The sequence below is a fragment of the Cryptomeria japonica genome, chromosome 8 (assembly GCF_030272615.1).
Source record: "Cryptomeria japonica chromosome 8, Sugi_1.0, whole genome shotgun sequence".
NCBI classification, from domain to species: domain Eukaryota; kingdom Viridiplantae; phylum Streptophyta; class Pinopsida; order Cupressales; family Cupressaceae; genus Cryptomeria; species Cryptomeria japonica.
In genome coordinates, this window is record NC_081412.1 from 446,100,260 (window position 1) to 446,112,308 (window position 12,049).

The window sequence follows — 12,049 nt, forward strand, 5'->3', positions numbered from 1 at the left end:
TCCCTCCCTCCGAGGTGCTACTCGCCTCTCTCCCACCACTCCCCTCCGCCTCCGTCGGCCCCTGCCTCCATCTCCTCCACCATCATCATCATCCCCTCCTACCTCTCCCTCTAGCAGCTCTCCCAGATTTGTCAATCTCGGGAAGGGATGCTCTGCCCAATACGCAGAGTACTCTGCGTCCATCCCTGCATCCTCTACCTCCGGCCACATATCCCATGGTAATGGCATCATCTCCGCCAGCTGTGTCACAGCCTGATCATATGATAACAGCGGCCTGAACTGTACGTGATCTCTGACTGTATGGGCATACATGCCCGAGCCTCGTGGCATCCGCTGAATCCTGCCGAACTATCTGCATACCCTGTCAACAAGCTGTCTCTCCAGAATATAGGGCGTCCGCCCAATCAGATACCTGCTCCTGAATGCATAGGGTAGCTCCAATGCGTCGTCATCCCACTCCTCGCACCCCAGGTACGGCCTCCAGATAACCATATCAATATCATCTATGACGCGTCTCCAATGCTCCACTCGACCAATCCGAGGCTGTGATGTAATCATATCGTACAGATGCACAAAGCTCCGTCCATGCCCTCTGCCTCTGAAGTGGATAGGCCGTGTGATGGGAAGGTGCTCATATGCCCACACCTGAAGGAGAGTCACTCCGCAGCCCAAGCCCACTGATCCGTGGTACACAAACTGATGCAGCTCATAGTACAAATGTGCCAGGACACATGGCCCCCATGCATATCTGGTGTGCTTTGTCATCAGTGTCTCCAATGCCCCTCCCCAGCCAACTGCCAATCCTCGTGTAGCTCTGTCCGGACACAAGTACCCACTGATGACTCCTCCGATAACAGCTGGTAAAGCTAAACCTGTAGCGGTCATGGTATCCCATGCCACGTGACCTGCTCGCATCTCCAACCCGGGATCCTGGAATACCCGTCTCAGTGCCTCCCTGTCACCATCTCGATCATATGGAATCAACTCTCCATCAATCGGAATATGCAGAATCTTGTAAACATCCTCCAGTGTCACTGTCATCTCACCCATCGGCAGATGAAACGTGCACGTCTCAGAGTGCCATCTCTCAGCCAACGCAGTCAGCAAACCCATGTTTGCCCGAAACTCGGGCACATATAGCACATGTGTGAGACCCATCTCCTCAATAGAAATCATGTCCTGAATCGACAACTTTGGTCACAACCTCTGAGTAGACGAGAATCTCTCCCATGACTCCAGCATAGGCAGATACTCCAGCATAGGCAGATACTCTTGCAGTCAACTAATCAATCATGTCAGTTATCGTAGCATTCACTGTTTATCACAAAATGCTACTTGCTATCTAAATGCATATGGTTATCTACCCTAGTGACACTCACTGTTCATCACAAAGTGTTGCTATCTATCCTAGTAGTACTCCCTGTTCATCACAAAGTACTACGTGTGTGACATTCCCTATTCATCACAAAGTGTTACTCACATTCGCACTCCCTGTTCATCACAAAGTGCTACCTATCTTGGTGCTCCCTGTTCATCACAAAGTGCCTTGATCTATCCTAGTCTTCCTAGAGAACCTGCTTGAGTGTATCCTCTCAGCAGCTTATCCAATCGACAGCGTATGTTCATCACAGAACTGCCGATTTGACCTAAAAGACTCAACTTATGCATTTTGACACACACACGCGCTTTAAACTCACAAACGCGCTTCTAGACTGCACAAACGCGCTTCTGCAACACAGACGCGCTTTCTGAACACAAACGTGCCTATACCATGCACAAACGCGACCAGGGAACACAGACGTCCCTATATGACATAAATGCCCCTATAGGGCACAGACGCTTCTACATTTCACAAACGCGCCCGCAATCAACGCAAACGCGGTTCCAGGCACAGACGCGCCTGGACCCGACACAGACGCGCCTGTCCGACACAGACGCACCTGGCACTGAGACAGACGCGGTTGCGCGTTTTTGCACTTTTTAACTACCCTATTCCTAGCGCATTTATTGCTACTTAGCATGCATTAATGACAAAACTTGAAATGCGTGAAATTACGAGGAGGTTCTCGGGTACTTACCGGCTCTCCTGCATCTGCTGGTCGCTGGAATCGGCAAACGCGATCGAATCTATGAATGAAAGCCATCGCTGCTGACTGCTGCTGCTCTTTTCTCACTCTGCACTGTGATCTCGTAAGGGTGTGAATGAAAATGAGGATGTCTTTTGCCCGTGGTCTATCTTATAGCCTAGCCGAGCCCTCGTCTTCCTTTCCCGAGTCAGTCTTTCTCATCCCGTGACTTTGTCACTTTATCCGATCAGTCCATTCTATCCCGTCTTTCTTATCGAGAGATTGTCTGCAATCTTTTCAGACATTTTCATCCAATCTCTCGAGGGGGCATATCATTCCCATTTTGGGGCAACTCTGTATCAGTTTATCTTATCTTCTTTGAAACAACGCGACAAGCCGCATTGTCTCAAAGAGGGGCAAAATGTAGACACCCAAAATTGTCATGTCTAATTAAATAAATATTTTATTTATTTAATTATCTAAGCCTAATTCTTCTATTAATTAAATAAATCTTTATTTATTTAATTAATTCATTTATCCTCTTCTAGCCTTATTTCTCATTTAAATAAATACATTTATTTATTTAAATTATCCCTTTCCTAAATTAAATAAATATTTTATTTATTTAATTGTCCTACTTCTTCTATTAATTAAATAAATCTTTATTTATTTAATTAATTCATTAGATTTTTCTACACATGACACATGTCATTCATCTCTTAATTCCTACACTACCTACCTCTTTCATTATTTTATTATTTCTTTTACCTACCCTCTAATCCTAGCCGACCTCTCTTTTTACACCTCTCAATCTTATCCCTCCATTTCATATTGTGTTTTCTATTTAAGGAGATGCTTCCTTCATTATCAAATCCTAATCAAGCATTCTAATGACACATGCTAATGATCTTTCATGCAACTTGGCTACACTAAGATCCTACTTGCAACCACATTCCATTCTTTGTTGAGCTCTTGTGCATATTAAAATCTGAGAGCAAATATATCAAGCAAGATCAATGGAGATAGGAAGAATGGAGATCAAAACCCTAGTGGACATGTGATGGTATAATCTTTGTGATTTTGAGTTATTTGCATTGTCTTAGGTAATCTTCATATGTTATGGTGGATCTTTGTTCATTGTTAGGCTAGGGTTTAGTGGTTGGATTCATTTTAGCCTTTCAATATTGTTATTGTTATCCATTTTCACCATAAACATTTTCAACTCAAACAAAAATGAAATATGACTCCAATCAAAATTCAACCCTGTTTCTAATAGAATTGAGATTGGATCTATCGAGTTCATCTTCCTTTTAATGTAATGCATGTGAGAGTTAGGTCATTTCCTAGGTTACAAAGCATAACTTGTGAAACCCTAATTTTCCATTCATTACATTTTGGTGAACTTGACATGTCTTATGCTTATTATTTTCATTTTTAGAGTCAATTCATATACAATTTTGAGATTAAGGTGAATTTATTCATGCTTTATGTACTTGAATTAGTAAAAAAATCATAAAAGTCACACATTTTTCCTCTTTTTATCATTCATTTTTCATATGCTATCATTTTGTTACTTTCATGATGTATTTATTGCATAGATGTGATAGTGTCTTAGCCTCTCTTATTTCACTCTATCCATCTCCTAAGGGTCCTCCTACCAATGAGGACATTTTAGTGCAAAAAGAGACCATTAACACTTATTTCAAAACTTTCCCTTCTAAGGATGATGTTTTGATGAATAATGTTGATATTTCCCCTAAAATGTGCCTCTCTCATGAGAGTATCTTAGAGGAAGAGGATGATACCATAAAAAACATTCCTTAATGTTAGTTTACCTTCCATACATGGCACCTCTCCTAGAGAAAAAGTGTTGATGGAGTATTGAATTATCCTCTCCCAAATTTGGTCCTACCAATGAGGGTACATTGGCACAAGAAGAGGTTATGAACAATTCTTACAAAAAACTCTCTTTTTAAGGATGAAGCTTTGAAGAATGATGTTCATCTTTCTCCTAAAATGTACCTCCCCAATAAGGATCATCTGGTGTGAGTGGATAATATTGTCACTACCTTTCATAGTGATACCATACCCTCTTTTCATCTCAATGAATTTCCCACTAGAGATGAATCATTAATTAGTTTTGTTTGTCCTTATCCTAAAGCTCGTCTTACCCATAAAGATACCTTGGATCAAGAGGATGAAATCATTAGCAATTTCCTTGATGCTCTCCTTTCTAAGATGTATCCTTGGAGAACAAAGAACCTAATCAATTCAATATCATTCGTGTTTCTAGTTATGAGAAGCCTACGTTCAATAAACCTTGCAATATACTAAAAAATTTAAAATACATATGTGAAAGAGATGCTATGGAAAGGCAACTATCACAAAAAATATGGTATTGAAGTGCCTAACTTTAGAAAAAACAAGCAAGATTTTAATGTTCTTCTCACTTCCCTTACTTCCCCTCCTTATACTAAGAATCATGTTGATAAGGAACCTAATCTTGTTGAGAAACTCCATGATATCTTAGTTAATATTTCCCTTTGGAACTTCATTCAAACTTCAAACCAAATGATATTATATCCTTACAAGATGAATTTCCTTCTATAGAGGTTAAAAATAGAAATAATCCCCTTATGGTTACTCCTCGCATTTATGAACAAATTATAAAAGGTACTTTAATTGACAATGGGTCAACACTTGACATTTTTCATGTTGAATTATTGGATAATATAAATTAGGATTATTCTTCTATTCAACCTGATACTCTTTGTGTTTGTGGCTTTGATAATGTTCATAGAGAGTCACTTGGTATAGTCATATTACCTATCAAAGTAGGACCTATGAATTTACCTACTCCTATTCATGTCATACCCAATCATCTTAATTATAACCTTCTTCTAGGTAGACCATGGATTCATGCTATGAAATTAGTTCCTTCTACCCTTCATCATACAATAAAATTCATATATAAAAATGAATTTCACACAATCAAGGCTGACCCTAATCCTTATAATTTCATTCATGATGAAGTTGGATGCATTTCCCCCTTTAATTTACTATGATTCCTTCAACAACACAATCTCCTATCAATGACGCTTCCTTAGAAAAGAACTGGGGTACATTAGACTCTACACCCTCCTTCAATGGGTATAATATCCCTTAATATAAGAATTAAGCCTTGAAGGAGCCATGTGTGTCATTTATCCAAGATTCTTCTAAATCAACTCCCACCTCTCCTTCCAACACATGCCTTTAGGATGATGGGGGCTCTTTAGACTTTGACACAAAGAACGAACCCTCTCATTTAGACATTTCAACACATATATTTGATTATACACATGGATATAATGTGTTGGCATTTGCATGAAGATTGCATTAATGATATGTTATGTTGTCATTGATGTCAATTAACCGGTAATGATATTGTTGTTTTGTAATCGGTAGGAAGAGCTAGTGAAGGTAACTGTAAATGTAGGTGAGTTTGTGGATTGAACTGGTATTGCTAAGTATTGGAGAGTTGAACCGGTACACCCTACATGTTGATATGATAAACCCTGACCAATTAAGTTTGGTGAATTGGTTATATTGGTTTATGATTTGATGATGAGCGATAATGATTATGACATGTATGCATATTGTATGAGAAGAGTTTTAAAGTCTTTTTGATGCTTTGAGATAATAGTTTTTATCTAGGGAATGAGCAAGTATATTGCATGTAATGCAAAACGTGTGATGAGTTACTGAGCTCGATGAAGCAGTGATCGAGGAGTGGTTGAAGCTTTCTTGAATGATGTGCAGAGATTGTTATGTAATCCAATGGTCATACTTTAACTGACTTGTTTGTAACCTCTATGAGAGAATTAGGTTTTTGTTGTGTTACTGACCTATTAATTTGTTTATAAGGTCAATGAGTTGTTTTGTTTCAGAGTTGGCAAAGTTCTAGTTGAGTGTGTGGTTGCCAAACTAGATGATGTATCTACAGTTTGTGTAAAGGTAGATAGGAGCGTGAAAAGGATCTGAATAAGCAAGTGTAGTGCTATTCAAACAGATCAACAAACTCTTATTGTTTTCTAACAATTACAACAATTAAATTACCCTAACTGGGTGAGCTCTAACAAGCTTAGTGTTATTCAAATCTTTTAACTAGGTGGTCCATTAGCTTGGATTTCAAATCCTCTACCGAGGTTACTCCTCACAGAGTATTGCTTCTAATAGGGCATTATAGTCAATCCCTTAACCGGTTGGTCCCTAACAGGATCTGTTCTTAACATGAATTTTTTGTAAAGCTTTAACAGGCTTGGCTCCTAACATAGCAAACTTTAGAAGAGTTCAGATAGTTAACTTGTGAGTCTCATCTCACCGTGGTTTTTCCCATTTGGGTTTCCACATCAAAAATATTGTGTCAAGTGGTGAATGTTTTTGTGGTTATGTTTACTATGGTTGAATTGCTTAACTGCTTAATCTACTTTTAATATGTTATGATAACTGACAACAATCTGAAATGAGGTTTTACTTATGTCAATAAAGTATTTGGATGTTTGTGAGTTTCAAGTTGTTTACTGTTAATCTATTGTAACAGTCAACCGGTTTATCTTGACAGTGATATTGCATTTATAGTTCAGTGGTTCAACTTGTTAGTTTATAGTTTACTTTGAGAGGTTGATTCTGAGATTGGTGAAAGTTTATATCAGTTTTCTATCTATTGGTTCACCCCCCCCCCCTCTCAGTAGTTGACTGGATCCTTATTCTTTCATCATACCATCATAATGAACATGGTTTAGGATGTGTACAACAAAGTTTTGATGGTCACGAGAAATCTACATCAGACTTTTTCAAAGAAGGTTTAGGTTTCCCAAGTCCTCCTTAGTCAACATCCCCTCCTCCATTGTCTAATACATCTATGTCTTCTTACAACTTCTCATCACAACAAGAGAGTATCTTGTATGATATTATTAAAGCCAACTTGATTGCTCTCCCTTTAAAAAATCAAAGAAAGAATCATAAGAAAAAATAAAACAATCCTTCTTTTTGGAAGTATAATAAAATTCATGGACATTCCACTATTGAATGTCATGATTTAGCGGATAAAATTCAACAACTTATTGTAACTGTTATCTTAAAAATCTTAGATGACAATGAGTTTGACACCCATATTATTCCTTCCAAATAACATTTAAGTTCCTATTATGTTGCTCCTCACTATGTGACATTGTTAGCTTATTTATTGGGGGCTCTTTGTCATTCATGGTTGTACAATTTCAGGTGCAATAATACTTAGGTAGCAACATAATAGAATTATTATTCTTGTCTCCACACTTGGGGGGAATTAATATCCTTTCAATCATTCTTTCTTTCTAAGGATTCACTTTTCCTTTTTTGAGTTGCATCTTTTCATAATTTGATGTCATTTCTTGTATAGAATTATCCTTCATGCAAGTACATGCATGTTCCTTGTTTAGGACCTATTCTTCCTTGAAATGGTTTTTTTTTTATGGGTAATCTCTCCTTAGCTAATGCTTGCAATCCTTCACTAAGAATCCACTTTTTCTTGAATATTGGAGAGGGTGTGTATTCTTAGTCCCCTTCTCCTTCCAAGATGTTATCTTTATTGAGGACCCCATCTACTCTTGGAGGTAGATATATTTATTGAAATATCTCTTCATCCTTTTTCAAACATGCATCCCTCAAAATGATCTATTTACATTTGTTGCAAGATATCTCTTTTACTATTATCTTTTCCTTGCTTAAAGGAATGAAGCCTATTCAACCATCTTTCTTCCTAGATTGGAATGCATGCATTGTTTCTTAATGGATATCCCCTTGGTGTTGAAGCTGGGTATCCTTGTTTCTTTATACCTTAAGACATCAACATAGGCCCATGTTGACATCTTGAGGGGGGCATATATGTGGCCTCCTAGTTGCATTTTCAACTATCGATTATCAATTTGGGATTATTGCATCCTCATGCTTAATCATCATCTTATCTATCATTTATGGGATTGTTGCATCTTCATGCTTCATCTTAATTTTATGCATCATTTGACTTAGATGGGTTGTTGCATTCTCGAAAATAGACACATCATTTTTTAGTTGTATATCTTATACAGGTTGTTGCATGCTCAAAAATAGACCTAACTCTTATACGAGACGCTTAACTCCTGAAACTAGATGACATTTTAGCAAGATGAATGGAAATAACATAAAACATCTTACTAGACTATTTTGACTCTTCCTTTATACGTAGATTACCTAGCATAACATATCTTTCTTGACAGTGGAATCCATGTTTCTTCTTTCTCTCCCATGAACCCATAGCATAACACACTTTACTAATGTTGGATCATGGTTTATTGTGCTTTCAATTGTTGTACGTCCTTGTTGTTTCTATAATTACACTTGTGCTCTTGCAATAACATGCCAATAATGATATTAGCGGTTGAGACATTTTCATTATCAATGTCTCTTCAACTAGTTGACTTTGAGCTTTATGTTTTAGTGCTAATGTTGTTTGCTTTTGTTTATATTTGAAGGTTACTTGCATGGATTGATAGGATCCTAAGCTTGGGGGATTGATCATCCCTCAGTATTATCCTATCCATGGATTGTCTTACTCTCAGATTCTCTATCTCTTCATTTCTATTTTACTAAGATTATGACCGTAAGATCAATAATTTGCTAAAGTGGAGGCTAAATGTAGCATCGTAAATTGTACACCTTATTAGTGTGTCCAATTTCATACTCTCATAGCACCTATTTTAGTATTTCCTTTCCTCTTTATTGTAATTAATTAATATTTAAAATAATATTATGGTTCTTATTCCACTTTATTGCATCATCACACTCTTATTTGGGCTCTTAATTCTAGGTGTGCCCTATGTCATTTTATGTTGATTTATCCTTAATCCTACCCCAATTTAATCCCTCAAAGCATAATTTGCATACCTATTCATTATGATTTGAGCCATTGAACTAGATTTGGCATTAGAATCCCATTATCTCGCATCCCTAGATATTTAGAAAAAAACTGATATGACCAAGTTGCTGGGATTTGCCCTAGTCCCACACTTTTTCCCTCGAATTTTGGGAGGATAAATTGGTGGTCATCTCCATGCAAATATATATCAAATCTAAGTCTTCCTAATGGTGAATTGAATTATGAAATCCCTATATAAGGTATCCCTCTCAATTTATTATCATTGTCTTATCTTATGCTAACATTATCACTAATTCAAAAATAATTCTTCTTGCTTGAGAGCATACCTGATTCAAGGAGTAGCAAACTACATTAGGGAATCTTGATATTATGTTTCAATTATAATTTGATGATGAATTTTATGTTATTTATCATGTTATTGAATCAAAACATGGAGGAATTATGCTAAGAACATTGCATCACCTATCAAAGGTATAATCATCTATATTCAATAATTTCAATTCCAAGTATTTCCTTTGCCCTCAAGAGGAACGCCTTCAATGCTATTTCTATTTAAATTATTGTTAGTTCCAAACCCAAGGTTTGACCTAAGGCAAACCCCTATCCGCAACCCCCTTTCATTCCTCTTTTGTGTATACATGTATTCGATAGAATTGAAAGACTTCAAGAAACCCCAGGAAGCAAGCACAAGTCCTTTGTTTTAATTTTAGCCCAATTCTCAAAGACCATGGTGCCTAGTGCCTTGGTTCTCAGGGACGAGGGCGGACTAGCCCTTCTAGTTCAACTCCATATTTTAGGTTTACCTTTCAAATTACATCAAGATTCAAATCTTTAGCTCACAACTCAAAAAACTAGGGCATCCAATGCCCTGATCCTATCAAGTTAGCTTTAGATTTCATCTATAGGTACATAGTCAAATTTCCATATCTATTTCTATACCCGTTGTGAAGTTTTTATTTCACTAGATCAATTAGTATACTCAATCTAGGTTGCTAGTCCATGCATGTACCTTCCTACCCTAGATTTGACATCTAATTTACATCTTTCAGTTACATTTTCAACTCAAACAAAAAGGAAATAGGACTCCAATTAGAATTAAACCCTCTTCCTCATAGAATTGAGGTTGGATACATTGAATTCATCCTCCTTTTAATGCAATGCATGTGAAAGTTAGGCCATTTCCTACTTTACAAAGCATAACTTATAAAACCCTAAGTTTCCATCCATTACAAGACTAATTGCAGATTGAGAGCTAATAGAAAACTAAGAAGACCATATAGGTTTTATATCTCTCCCAATTTGCATTTATTTCATGATTCTAGTGGGTTTTATGTGAAAGTTGATTATTCTACTTCATTATCATATCACTTTGCTATTATCTATGTCATTTCAAGGGATGACCAAGGAAAACAATCAAGGCTCAAAGCATTTCTTTAACTTTTGAAATTATAAATATAAAAAGGAAATGATTGATACAATTAAAGATGAGGAAGGGCATGTCCATACAAATCTAGACAATATTAAATCTTTAGTTCATATTTTCTATGGAACACTTTTTAAAGAGGATTACCATTGGCAAGACGCTCAATCTATTTTGGAAGGAATGCTCAATAAGTAAGTAGGGAAAGGTCTATGCTTAGTTATGTTTAGCCTTGTTGTTGGCTTGTGTACTTTGGATTTAAGTCAAAATGTAATTTCATCTCACTCAACTTGCATGATTGAACACCTGACAATAATATATGCTTCATTATGTGTATATTTATGAATCATGATAATTTGATATTATGGACGTTCTTACAAATTGATTTTTGATGTTGGTCTTCATTATAATTTTAAACATAATTCATGATGATAGGTATAAATTAAATTCTTATCCCCTCATTTGAAACATCTCTCAATTATCTCTCCACAATTTTTCAATTCAACTCGTCAAGAGTATAATTGAACTTCAAGTGAGCAAGTAGTCAAGCATCGTTAGAGAATTGAAGGAAAGGTTAACTATTCAGATTTTAGACATTCAAGATGGCATCCAGAATCTAGTTCTTATGAAGATATCCATAGTTTCCTACATGAATACACCAACCTTTTCATGAATACATTGAGAAAAAGGAGATTCATAAAGGTATAACATTTCAATTCCAAATCTAGCTTCTACCTCATAAAGGCACACTTTCTAATTTCTATTTTCTATTTCATTCATCGTAGGGTTCATTCCAAACCTGGGGTTTGACATACAAAATTCCCTATCAACCCAACAACATTTTTCCTCTTTTTTGTGTGTAGGTGATAGATTTTGGAGAGAACAAATATGGATACAAAAAGTATAGAGAGACGCATAGAACTAGATTTTGGAAAATTAAAAAAGGCAAGAAAAGGTCGCCTAGCCCCATTGTTTGACAAATTTTCAATGAATTTTCATGGAGATACTCATAATGAAATCCTAATACTTGGTGTCTTTTCGATATCCACATTTGATAACTTCAGGACAAGGTTGCCTAGCCCAATTGTCCTACATTTTCTATCTTAGATTTTAGACACAGGTTCCTCTATGTTTCCCATTTTCAAATTTGTAATTTATGTGTATATTTGTGTTATGAAATTGTCTATTCATGTTGATCATTATCAATTCCACATCATTAATCCTAATTTGCATACTTTCAAAATTAATTTCAACCTAAACAAGGATAATTAAGATCTAATTTGTGCTTAGCTCTTTCCCCAGAGACTCCAAATGTTGACATGATCCCATTTGTCCAACCTTGACCTAACCCTAGGGAAGAAGTTCAACCTAAATATCCAAGACAAAAAATGCTTAAGAAGGATGATGGTTCATGTTCTATTCCTATTAAAGACTCTATTTTATTAATCTTGATGAAGAGATGGATGAAAATGATGTCCATGCTAACAATATTGATGATAATGATGATGGATATGAATATTTTGATGTTGAAAATTCTTTATCTAAACAATTTTCACAAGCATTAATCCTAGCTCCTAGTAATAGACAAAGTGATCCATCATTAGAGCATGGTCCTTATTTGGAACT